Here is a 14,079-nt window from a genome sequence, read left to right as displayed (position 1 = left end):
TTCAACCACACCATTTTTTTGTGGTGAAGAAAAATTATACGAAATACCTTTATCTGTTAAGAACGAATCAAGAACATTGTTCTTAAATTCAGAGCCATTATCACTTTTGATCTTTTGAACATTCTTCTTTAAAATTTTCTCTATTTGCTTGATGAAATCAATCATTGTTTGGGCTACTTCAGATTTTAACCTGAGAAAATAAACCCAAGTGAATCGTGAAAATCATCAACAATGACTAAAATGTACCGTTTCTTGTTAAGTGTTCAATAGTTGATGGTCCACATAATTCAATATGAAAAAGTTGCAACAGTTCAACAATGTTCAAATCTATGACAATTGGATGTCCTTGACGATGTTTTTTTCCTTGTTCACAAGTTGCACATAAAGTATCATTGTCAAACTTTAAAACAGGTAAACCTCTAACAAGATCATTTACCACCAGTTTATTTAGATTTCGAAAATTCAGATGAGAAAGCCTTCGATGCCATAACCAGCTAACATCTGATGAAGCTTTCGAAAGTAAGCACACTGAAGGTTTCCCAACAATTGGTTTGATGTCGAGAGTGAACAAGTCACCATGTCTTTTGGATTTTAACAAAACCTCTTTTGTTTAGACATTTGAAATAATACTTCCTTCTTCGTTGAGCACCACTTGATTTCCAGCGCCCACAACAAGTTGCGAAACACTTATCAAGTTATGTTGCAGACCTTCGACATAAGCAACGCAATTGACTGTAAAGTGTCAATTCGTTATTTTACCATATCCTTTCACTTGACATTTGTGATTGTTTCTAAACTTCACTACTCCAACATTGTCTAAACTTTGAAAATCTCGCAAGTTTTCCTTCCTTCCAGTCATGTGACACGAGCAACCGCTATCAATATACCATTTTCGTCATATTGCTCGTCACATAAAACCTGCAATTAGTAGAAAAGTTAAGGTACCCAAGGCTGTTTGGGTCCTTGGTGATTAGTTTCAAAAAAAGAGTGAAAATTTGAACTTATGACCCAATTGCGAACTTTTGAGTTGAAATTATCAATTAATTCCACATCATGAGTTAAAGTCTTAGAAACATGAACTTTCGAAGGTTTAGGATTGTCAATGACATTCGCCTTTTTCTTCTCAGTTTGATTTCCATCACTCTTGACTTTCGAAATTGGTCTCCATGTTTTAACAAAATTATTGGTTTCTTTCGACGAAGAACTTCCACTTGAAGATTCATTCAAATATTTCTCATAGGCATCTTTGATTTGTTTATGAGAGAATTTTTCAGATTGGTATGATTTTCCTTTGCCTTCTAACCAATGATCTATGTTGTTCATTTCTGAACGTCCCTTTGTGTAAGGAACTTTCGAATGTTGTTGCACAGATGGATTCGGAAAGTTTGGTTTTTGTGGAGTAAATTTCACATTTGATTTTGTTCGAATATTCTCAAACTTTCGATTTGCCACATTTGAGTGAAAACTCGTTTTCGAAGAAAATAGATTTTGAAAATTCGATGATTGTTGTGTGAAAGAATTTCATTTTGAAAAATAAGTTCGTGAAAACTTTTGTTGATTGTTTGTTGTAAAATTCCTTGATGATTGAGATGTATGAAACTTCTTTGTGTGACCATTTTGATTTGAATTCTGATTCAAAGATATGGTTGTTTGAAATTTAGATTTCGAAAAATTGTCTTGTGAAAAAGACTTTTGTGATTGAGCGAGATTTTTCTTAACATCTGAATTTGTTAAAGACTTTGTCTTAAGAGATTTAGACATTATCTTTTTAGACTTTTTCTTTGTCAAATCATTTGGTTTCTTGCGAATTGAGTTTAACAAGATCCTTAAAATCTTGTGAATTGAGTTTAACATCTTGATTAATTTTAACATCTTGTTTTGAAACTTGTTTTGAAACTTCTTGTTTTTCAAGCCATTTTCGTTGTGGTTTTTGTCATTGAAAAATATATGAATTCTTTGTAAGATTATTTTCGACAGTGCTTTGATTTGAAACGAATCCTTCATCCGAAGTTTTCTTATTGTCTTCTTCAGCCATCTTTTTGAATTTTGGTTTGATGTTATTAACATTCCCAGCAGTGACAAACACTTGATTGGGAAAGATAACATCATCTGTGCACTTGAAATTTGGATACCCAACTGTATTTGTCTCAAGATAATGAGCACCTTTTTCTTTCAACACTTTGTCGAAATTTTCTGTATCTCCATACAATTGACCAAAAACAATTCGTGGAATGGTTGTTTCTTTTGAAACATTATTTTTTGTCTATGAATTGTTCGAAACTTCATCCTCTTCCTCATCATCACTACTATCAGTTTGACTCTCTCTGACACTCACATGATTGAAATCACAAACTCTCGAAGTAGAGGGTTTGTTAGAGTCAATCTTAACCATCAAATCATCACATATTTCGTTGCCTTTAGACTTAGATGTGACATTAGTGACAGACAACTGAGAACAATCGATACTTTCCTCTTCCTTAATTTCACTGATTTCGCTAAAATTATCAGAATTATCTTCGATATCAGCAAATTTAGATTGAGAGTCAGATTTTGAATTCTTAGTTCTTTTCAAAAAATTTATTTTTTCACTTTTAGTCAATGTGTCATTCACAATTTCAACAAGTTCATCAGCACCAAGATATTCATCTATTTTAACAATACCATAAGCAAAACGATTATCAGGTACTCTATTAAATTCTGCTATGGTTTTCTCATAGTCATAAGATATGCTATCAACCTTTTCTCTTTCGAAAGCTAGAAAAGGTAATAACTTCCTATGTTGTTCTTTGCTTATATCAGATGAATGATGCAATGTAGCTAATTTTGCATAAAGACGTTTAGCAGAATTACAATAGATGTTTCTTTGTGCTAAAAGCATCCTTACATCATTTTCCAAATTTTCCCTATCACAACTAATGTTTTTCAATTGAAGATCTAGATACTCTACCCTGCCTATTTTCGAATGCAACAACTTTTGAGTCTCTAGCCACTGAGTACTATATTTCTTAGCTTCATTACTAGCATACACAACAAGAGTATCGAAATAAGCAACAATATCATCAAAAGCAGTTATCGCAGAATCATAAGCTTGTAAAGGAATATTAAAAGATTGAAGAATAGAACGTATCTTGGTAGTCATCAGTGATTTGTATCCACTTTTGGTCATGAAACATCGACCAGTCACCATTTCTTCATCTTTTTCCTCAAATTTTGCATACATGGCACCATGCGTAGGATTACACATCTCCTCATCATCTGATCCAGATGACTAAATTTGATAGGTACCATCATCCTCTCCTTCACCACTAGCAACCAAAGACATTCCCTTAGCTTTTTCATCAACTTCCTCCAAACGCTCAACATAGTACGCTTCGTATTTCACCTTATTCTTCTTTTCATCCTTATTACGAAGAATACAGTCATTTCCCATGTGATTAGCTCTGTGTCAATAATGACAATTAATTCCCGAATCACCTTTAAGTTTCTTTTCGACTTTGAACTCATCAGTCTTCGCTTTATTCTTCTCAAATTTTTTATTATCCTCACTCACAGCTTTGTTAACGAAACTTCCTTTAACATCACTTTGCTTCGACTTTGGATTAAACGGTTTCTTAAAAAATTCTTTACTCTGTTGTTAGAGTAAAAAGCAACAGCCTCATCGTCCAAATTCATTAGAAATCCTTCTTCATCAGAATTCTCTTTCTCCAGTATCTCATTCTCAGCAACTTTCGAAACCAATGCTAATGGACCACCTAAACTCATTTTGGTTTCCTCAGCTATTTCATTTACCTCATCTTCGTGAGTCTTCAATAAGTTGTATAGATCATTTAAGGTTGAATTGTCAAAACCCTGCTGAATTTTCACCATCATGCTGAGATTTTGCCATTCCTTGCGAAGTCCCATTGTGAATGTGAGATAGAACTCCATGGATGACCTTGTGATACCATAATGATTGCATCTGTAAATGAGTTCATTTAGACGATCATAGTAGCCTTCAATGGATTCACCATCCTTTTGCTTAAACTCCTTTAACTAAACCAAGCAATGCTTCACTGAATTAATCATCGTTTTCTCACTTCCTTGAAACTTCTCTTTGAGAGTATTCCAGATTTCTTTTGCAGTTTTACAACCACGCACATAGTTGTAAACAGCAGGTGGCAAGGCACATCGCAGTTCTCTCATGCATTGTTTCTCATTGTTTTTCAGCCTTGTAGATTGATCACTAACAACTTGGGTTGAACCAGATGAACCAATGTTCTGAACATTAGAAGGAGGATGAACATTTCCAGTTATGCAGTTCCAAAGCTCCTCATCCAGTCCATTCAGATAATCCTCCATTCGATCAACCCACTGATCATAATAATCTAGAATTAACATAGGAATCTTCGTTGCAGATCCTAGCATATGAGAAAAAGAGGTCATCGTAATCATGTTGAAGTTCGCCATGAAAGTACGGACGTGATTTTCAGAAAAACTTGATGAAATTCACAGATGAATGAATGAATGGAAATTCCAAATCGATCACTTGACTAAACAATTCGATTGCAGAATCGAATCACAACTGAAGATCAGAGATGATTTTCAGAATCAAAAAGTGCAGAAACTTTTGAATCAGAATCGCGAATCAAAAACTTTTCACTCAGAATGAAAATCAGATCATTGTAGTATGATTCCTGCTTTGATACGAAATGTAGAAGTGATTAATCGAGTATTGGAATGAAATCAGAGTAAAACAAGTAATAAGAACACAAGATGTAAATAGAATCTGGTTTTTAGCTCATATTACTTTCAACGTACAGAGAGTGTCTTTAGAAAGAGGAACTCGCAAAAACTCTTATCTAACCCTGAGTACCAATTCTATTTACAAGAATACTGAAAGTACAAAAAAATACTAAGGACTTGACACTAGACTTCGTTACAAAAGTGCCTTAGTAAATATCTTACAAAAACTAACGAAACAGAATCCATACAGACTTCGACATATTACAACATTTTTGACTCTACACTTCAGCATATCCCAGCCCATCTCGTTAGCCACTACCTGAGTAAGTGACTTTACATGGCCATTCCACCATGTCAGGGCTCTGTCAGAGAAGGTACAAGCAGCAAATTTTACTTTGCTTCCTTCTGGGCAGGAGCAGATCTCAAAGATCGAACCATTGCGACAGAGCAATGATTCCCCCGGTTCCGTTGAAGGTTCTGGGTTTGCAGTTGGTGAAATCCTTGTAGGTACACTCCCTTGGACGTGTATGACTGTCACCTTGGTTGGAGTTGGTACCTGTTCTAGCTCCACTAGTACCACCATAATTTATTTGCGTCATGGCTGTAGTTACAACCACAGTTACTGCAGCTTGGAACATTGCAGCATCAAACTGTAGTAGAGGTGGCAGAGGAGTTGGAGTAATTGGAGGATTTTTGTTGGGACATTTGCGAGGTGGCATTTTTCAGCTATAGGTTTAAAGATGAAACGACAATAAGACTACAACATAAATATCAAGTTGAATAATATTGAACCAGCATAGAATTGATAGCGATGATCTTAAAGGAAACAAGATGCCTGTCATTACAATTGGTATACTAGATACATAGAGTTCGGAAAATTTGACCTTGGAGTAGGTCTACAATATAACAATAGAGGGAAAACTTGACAACATAGCGATCTAGTGAAACAATACTTGCTAAACATGAATATTTACAGGAAAGAGTGCTACTTAGAGCACATACGAAGGCTATTCCTTAACCAAAAGAAAGGGTGAGTAGAGTGCCCTCTACTTGCGATGGGAACTGCTCGGATGATCCTTCGATTCCGCCAAATGACGCTCCATTTCGAGCATACGCCTCTCAAACACTGCCTGGCGTGCTTGAAGTTCTCTGACTTCAGCTTGAGTTGCAGTTAACTCTTGTTGAAAGCCTCATTGTGGTGTATGTCTCTTCCACGAGCTGATTCTAACTAGCGAATACAAACAATATTGAATCTAGTGTTTGCATCTAACTCCACAGTTCGATGAATGGCTGCCCTTCCTTGCTCATTGTTGCAAGCAACCCGGCGAACCAAGTTTGGAAGAACTCTGTCTGCTGAGCCTCCCTCACTCAGGTTGTAGAAGCTGCGGTCTCCATTGTACGAAGAGGGTTGACCCTGTTCGTGACTCTACCTATTCAAGTTCACTGCCCACAGAGGTGTTGGACCTTGAAACTCCTGACAAGGGTTAGGATTTGGGATCAGAGCCACTAAGGGTAGGTCATTGACTTCGGGCTCTGAGTCAGAAACTTCTTGCATTTCCTCCTCGAATTCTTCTTCCGGTTCGACCTCTAGCCAACCTCCATTCCCTTGGTTATGGAAGTACGGATCTCCAGGATGATGAAATACAACCATGATATCTACGTGAGAATAGGGATATAAGAGACAATTAATAGACGTATAACCTATTATAACTTATAGGGGTGATCCTCATTAGTTACTTCTATAATCACGTAGTGCATACCAGTTATATATACTCTGAGATAACATAAACCTTCGAATAAATGACCCAATTCTAAGTCCAAAACCAAACAAGGAACATGAAGTAAAGCAAAAGTCACAGATTCTGAGTCTATGGCATCGTAATTATATATAACCTCAGCGTATCCAATCAATAATTATAGACCTACTAATAAGGGTCTTTAGTTTTCACATAAGTTAAGTATAGTACCACAAAATACTCCTATATTATTTTAATGTTTGTTTTATGTTCTTAATGTTTCTTTGTAGATAGAGTTGGTAAGTTTTAGACTTGTTGCAACATCACAACCATTCCTAGGCATATGCTAATCACTTCTCGGATAGACATAGTTGATCAGGCTATGTCATTCCCAGACCTGATTATACATCCCCAAGCCTACTTGTGTTGTTCGACAATCACAATACTTTTGTTCTATTTTAGTATGATACTAGTCTTAGTATGAATGCATATACATATACTTTTAGTAAAATACTTGTTATATTTCAAAAAGTATTACTCTTGATCAGAGTGTTTTAATCCCATTGTATTTTAAGTTATATATCTTTTATGGGTTGATATACTTAGTTCACTATAAAAAATTCTCCGATACCAATCTGTCGCATCCCCAAATCGAGATGGCAAAAACATTCGGGGGTGGAGGACGTCATGTACAGTATCATAACAATGCATAATAGTAAAACAAGCAACAACATCCATTGCATTAATAATATAGTTAAGTACATGTGTGTTCTTTCTAAATTAGTATGACACCAAAAATGTGTGTGTGTGTATATATATATATATATATATATATATATATATATATATATATATATACATATATATATATATATATATATATATATATATATATATATATATATATATATATATATATATATCAAAATAAAAAACGGGACTTGATCCTGCTCCGTCTTCTCAAAACCTGTGTAATTTTACCTGACTACTGGTTCCCTGAGAATACAAGTTATTTTGAAAGAGAGTGTCAACATATAAAATATTGGTGAGTTCATACGTATTTAGTGTCAAACGTTTGCATTTGTTTCATGAAAATTTTTGTATTTGTTTAGTGTGTTTGTTTGTGTACTTTCCTAGAAAATCCAATATTTTCTCATTTTAATGAAATGTAGTCTTCTACCAAGACCCGACTGTTTGTATATTTGTTCTCTTGTAATAGTAAACATGTAATGTTTGTACTTGAAATATTATGAACTGTATGTTTGTACTTAATAACTGTATAAAAGTATGTTTTCCATATTAGTGGCTATCTTTTTTTAGAAAAATAGTATGCATTGTTTTTGTGAGAATATCACTGTATAATGTAATGGAAAATGAAGATGAGTAGTTGTATTACGTTAAAATAGTCTACTGATAGTTTACTGACTTGTAACCGAGTTGGTTAATTAAGGTTAAAATGTAATTGAGGTTATAAACATACTTGATCGACCTAGTGTAAAACACGACGCTCTTCGGACGTCGAGATGATATGGCATTTGTCACCCGTAGACCTGCAGGTCCCTTTGTAGCTAGCAACAAGGTGTGGGATGGTCAATCCTGTATAGATCTATACACAAAGTCACGCTCTCCCTCCAGGAGACTATGGTTACAAAACGTGATACAACAAGTGTATTGCGGTGCCATGAAGTAGTATCTCACATTTTAGTTGTTATGTACATGTATAGTGTGTATGTTCCTTCTGTTTCTTGTAAATATATAAGTATATGTTCCTTTTTGTACTCTTGTAAGTGTATATGTATAGTATGTTCCTTCTTGCACTCTTATATATGTATATGTGTGTTCTCTAAACTATACCTATTATAGTTACTAGTATGTTTTCTTTGTAACTGATTTGTAGAAAAGACTCAATTGCTCAACGTGTACAATTGAGTTAAGTATAACTTTGAAAATGAGATTTAATATTCATATATGTATTTAGCATGTATAATCATAATTTAATCGACAATCGGACTAGTGAATCCTACCCTAAGCCCACAACCAAACAAGGAACAGGAGTCAAGGTCATTAACAATAGTCCTAAGTCTATTAAAGCATACTTATACTTAAATATATAATTGAATATGGTTTTGAAAGTAAAAGAGAAATTGAAGATAGTTTGAAAAGAGTTTGAAAGTAGCTTGAAAAGGATTTTGAAAATGATGTTTAACAATGTTTGAAAGTAGTACAATTTTATTGTTTACAAGTATTCAGATGTAACTAATAACACAATTCTATTGTGTTTCAACTTGTATCCCCCCCTAAAAAGCATTTAAAACATTTAAAAGGTTGATTGTACGGGTATGAACTCACCTGGAGTGAGTGACTCAAATGAAAGATCAATATAGGATGCTTTGTTCACTAGTGAAGTCCCGAGCACAAACAGATCCTATTTAGCATATATTAACATATATATGTATACAATTAGTGCCTTTAACATCTAACATGTAAAGGAAACAACCTTAGGAAGTAGGGAACACTTACAATGAAGTGTTAGAACCGAAAATGGGAGGCTGAAAGATGATCACGACCAAGAGTGAAGGTTTCACGGACCTTGAGTAGATCACGACCCAAGAACACTTGATGTGTTCACGGCCCAATGATGAAGATTTGATGAGTTCACGACCCTTGAAGGGTTTTCGGCCCTTGAAGATCATGAAGCAAAGTGATGAATCAAGAGATGGAATCAAGGGTTTCAAAGGAACAACAAGAAAAGGGATTAGTTTCTTACACTTTTGAGGAGCTAGGAGGGTTCACGGTTGATGATAGCTGAGAGAGAAAGGAGAGTTCACGGCTAGAAGAAGAAGAAGTGAAGAGAAAAATGGGTAAAACTCATATATATATATATATATATATATATATATATATGTATATATATATATATATATATATATATATATATATATATATATATATATGTGTGTGTGTGTGTGCATAGTTCACGACCAAAGATGGGTTCACGGACGTGAACCTAGTTTGCGGTCGTGAGCCTCTTCGGAAGGGGTTCCTGGCTCGGATGTAGTCCACATATTTCTAACTATTACTTCCTAACACACAACCCTTAAGTGCACAAGGCTTAGAAACTCATAAAATAACCCTTAACATAAAAAAAGATAATAGAAAAAAGTCTTAAATTTTGATTGATTTGATTGACTTGCAAGATAGAAATTTCAGGTTGTCACAGTGACTTTGATCTTCGTGCCAATAGAAATAAGGATGTATCCTTCATATTACTATTTTGACACAAACTTTGTATTCTCTTGCATAAAAGGTTGTTCTTCTCTATTAAATCTGAAATGAGAAGTCTTACAGATCTCCTCAACCCTCGTGTGCGTAACTTGCATAAAAAATATAAAACATTGTCTTATGTAATGTTAACGAACGTTATCAAATACACTACTAATATAACCATTCTGGTCAGTGGAAGCAATTATCATATATTTGATAACAATAATAATTGAATGCTTTGACCATTTACGAAACACGCAAAAAAACAACAACTACCATGACCCGTGGTTACCCACGGGTTCAAACACTAGTTATTTATTAATACATAATATTCCATTAAAAAATAGTACAATAAGAAACAAATTAAAAAAGAATCAATGTACAACAATTCAATAAAATGAAAAAGAAAAATTGTAGAAATGGTCCTTGTAGTTTGGTAAAAAGTTAAAACTGCAGAAGGGATACTTGGGGTAAATCCTTCATTTTCAAAAATTTAATAGCCAAACTGTTAAACTTAATGAGGTAGGGACCAAAACCACAACACAACATAACCGATTTAGCCGTAAAACTTTGACGGATCATAACTTCTTTGTTATAACTCGGATTTCAACGTTCTTTATATGTACGAAACCCTTGTGACATATGCTATAACTTGGTTAAGATTTTTTATTCTAAATAACCTTTTATCAAAAATTCATTTTTTTGGCGCTCATTGTCTCTAAATTGACTAGCCCGAATCTACTGGCGTTATATTTATCTCCCCTTTAGGATGATTACGTCCTAGAATCATCAATGAAACAATGCTCGTATAATGACTCTATTCATTTTCTCTTCATCCAAGTTAATAACCATAACTCTTATGTTCTTCCAAATGAGTATCTAACTCTTGGACTTCTTGACTGCTGACAATGCTCAATCTTGCATCTGCTCTTCGTACTATGTTAGACTTTCGATCATAACCCTCGAGTTACAACTAGATCTTTATTGGAGTCTCCTGCTCTTTCTTAAGCATTCTTAACTTATGAAAGGTTCTTTACTTCAATTATCGTAACAGACATATGGGTCATGTTCTAATGGCCTCTCATCATCTGATGCAATGCTTAGACTTAGGTCTTTTAGAGCCAATTTCCAAAATGGAATACAGTTTCCTTCATGTTCTAATGTGATATAATCACATTCTAGCATGTAGCACTTCTAGCTACCAGCTTCTTACTTTAACAATAATCGCAATACTTCTATTGGTCGCTTCGATTATCTTTCACTTCAACCCTCTCGCTTAAGTCAGATGCTACATTGATCTTGGTTCTCTGAACCACGTAACATACTCATTTTAGTTGGACTCGATTTAATATGACCACTAGGGTCAAAATAACAATCATCTTCTTAGTCATTACTGAAACGATGGTAACGACATACATGAATAAAACGGAATCTACTACTAGCGCCTTGGTAAGCTTGTGACTTTCCTTGATCCAAGTGTGAGTCATGTGCTTCTACTAGTATAGGCCTCTACTACCTTTCACACCTACTTATACTTGTCCCAAGTATTGTCTCGTAGTTCTCCAAGTCACCACACACCAAAATCATATAGCAACTTAACACACTAGATAACAAAACCAAGGTTTAGATTGTTTCTTCAAACGATTACATAGATGTTCAAGTTCCCCCTACACTATGCCTCTTATATTAGGCTACACCACATGATACTATCTATATGGCTACCTCATATCCTGATCTTCAGATATATAGATCGTCACACCTGATCCCTTGCATCCTCGCCTTCTTCATTAAGGAACATCTGAAATTCTCTTGCCATTGGCTTTGGTGGTACATTTGGCTTTGTAGCTCCTTCCCTATTTGGGTAGTCTTGCTTGAAGTGTCCTTCTTCACCACACTTAAAGCGGACTTCTCTCTTGGCCGTGCATTCGCCGACATAGTGACCAGTCTTCCTACATTTGAAGCAGGTCACCTCTTTAGAGCATCTCCCAATGTGTTTCCTTCTACACTTGTCACACCACTTTTCTTCATTGTTATCCCCATACCTCTTGTTGTTTGGGGTCAGACTTGGGGAACCTATTTTTGTGTTCGGATCTTGAAGACCCATGAAAATTCCTCTTCTCGCCAACTTCAGCTCTCTCCAGACCCTTTTCCCTTATCTGGGTCTCAAAATTCTTGGCTGCCCAGACGGCGACTTTAAAAGTGGTCACTTGCTTGACCATCGGACCAAAGTCTGTTGGCAATCCATTATAAAACTTGTTGACCTTAGAGAGTGCATTCGGAACCAAATAAGGAACACGCTTCATTTTCTTTATAAAACTTGCAGCATACTCAGTGACGCTTATCCTTTCCTTCTTTAGATTCTGAAACTTATTGTTGATCTCCAGTAGATCCTGATCAGAGCAATATTTCATTTTCAGTTGCACCAAAAAGTCATACCAAGACATCTTACTAGCTTCTCCTTTGGGCATGGTATCAACTAGTAGCTTCCACCAGCTTAATACCCCAGTCTTCAATTGTGTTACCACAAGGGCGGTCTTCTGTTTGTTGGTGCAATCCAGAGCCGGCCCAAAGCAGGTTCATCCAGTGCCCTTTAATAGGGCCCAAAAAATCAGAGGGCTCATTTTTTTTTTTTTTTGCATTCTTTAATAGGGTATGTTCATTCGGCCCAAAAAAATTAGGTTGTATCCATCTATCACCAGTCGACGAACGCAGGAAGGAGGCAACAAAAGAGGGAGCGGGAACTGAATTTTTGGGGAAAAAAACTCTTCGGTTTCTTCATTGATAACAGACGCATGGATAATAGGAATCATCATTACTGGAACGGTAACATCAATTTACATTCATTTATCATTCAATTATATTCCATCAATTTACCTTCACATCTTAGTTCTTCCTTCTTTATCTTCTTCTTCACTGATTAGTTTTTACAAAGATTACCAACAATTTTAGAAGATTCAAAAGAAGAATTCAGAACCATCAAATTTCAAAATCAGAAGGTTCAAAATTAGAATTCAGAACCATCAAAATTCGAAATAAGAAGCTTCAAAATCTTACAGTCTTACAGATTTAGGTTTCGAAATCAAAGGTATAATACAAAAATTAAACTTCAGTTTTGTTTTTCATGGGTTTGTTTTTTCTAATTGAGTAATTTGATAATTTCAGATTTCTTATCGGTTCTTCTATTTTCATTTTCTTTAATTCCAAATTACTAAATCGGGAGGAACAATCAACAATGATATCAGTTTTTAAAAATTTGAACATAGAAGGAACATGGAATTGAGGTAAATTCTAATTTTAGATATTTACTTTTTCTGATTTTTTCTTTATGATAATTTCTAATTTGTAAGAACTAAGAAGTAATTATGATATCATCATTTCAGATTGTAGATTTTCTGATTTCCTTAGAAGCATATTCTTGTTTTTTTTATTTGAAGTGTTGAAAATAATAAGGTAATTTTTGGATTTCTGATATGATATCATTGCAGATTTTGTGATTTATTTAGAAGCATATTCTGATTTTTTTTATTTGCAGTTTTGATACCTTCTCTTGGTGATTTGAAGTGTGGAAAATCTAAACCAAGAAGGAATCTATAAATTGGAAGTCATAAATAGGGTCATTTATTTCTTTTCTATAACTTATAATGCCTCCTAAAATAAAAAAAAATATGCATCTGGATATGAAAAACGTAAGAAGAAACAAAAAAATTGAAGAAGATAATAAAACTCAAGCAGGATCTACAGATAAGTTTATAATAAAAAAAAACACAAAACTTTACGGAAAATTAAACACAAAATGTTAATGAAGCTAATCTTGATAATAATGATAATGTTGATGTTGATGTTAATGCTAATGTTAATGCTAGCGATAATGTTGATGTTAATGATAATCCTAATGTTGTTGTTGATGATAATGTTGATTTTCACACTTTTGATAAATTTGATACAAGAAATTGGGATGCTCTTGATTCTAATATGATAAATATTTTAGTATTGAAAGGTCCTAAAAGAGATTTGTCTATTACAAAAGGTCCTAAAGATAAATATTTAAGAAGATTTTCTGCAACATATTATACTAAAACTTTACCAAATGGGGAAAATGTGATAGAGATTGGCTTGTTTATTCTAAAGAAATTGATAATTTTTTTTTTGTTTTTGTTGTAAAATATTTCAAAAAGGGTGTGGGAAGGGTCAATTAGCAAATGAGGGTTTTAGGGATTGGATACATCTTAACACTAGAATTAAAGAGCATGAAACTAGTATGGAACATGTTAAAAATATAAATACTTGATATGATTTGCGTTTAAGATTACAAAAAAAATAAAACTATTGATAATGCGGCTCAAAAACAATTATTTCT

At 34.3% G+C, this 14,079-nt stretch overlaps 1 pseudogene; it reads left to right on the top strand.

Moving 5' to 3' along the window:
* Positions 1-5,319: 5,319 nt before the first annotated feature.
* Positions 5,320-14,043, top strand: LOC145158763 (uncharacterized; annotated as a pseudogene).
* Positions 14,044-14,079: the final 36 nt, after the last annotated feature.

The sequence above is a fragment of the Lactuca virosa genome, chromosome 2, assembly GCF_052849685.1.
Source record: "Lactuca virosa cultivar CGN04683 chromosome 2, Lactuca_virosa_CGN04683_v6, whole genome shotgun sequence".
In the NCBI taxonomy this organism is placed as follows: Eukaryota; Viridiplantae; Streptophyta; class Magnoliopsida; order Asterales; family Asteraceae; genus Lactuca; species Lactuca virosa.
The sequence above is the reverse complement of the archived record's forward strand: the minus strand, read 5'-3'. Positions and strand labels throughout refer to the sequence as shown.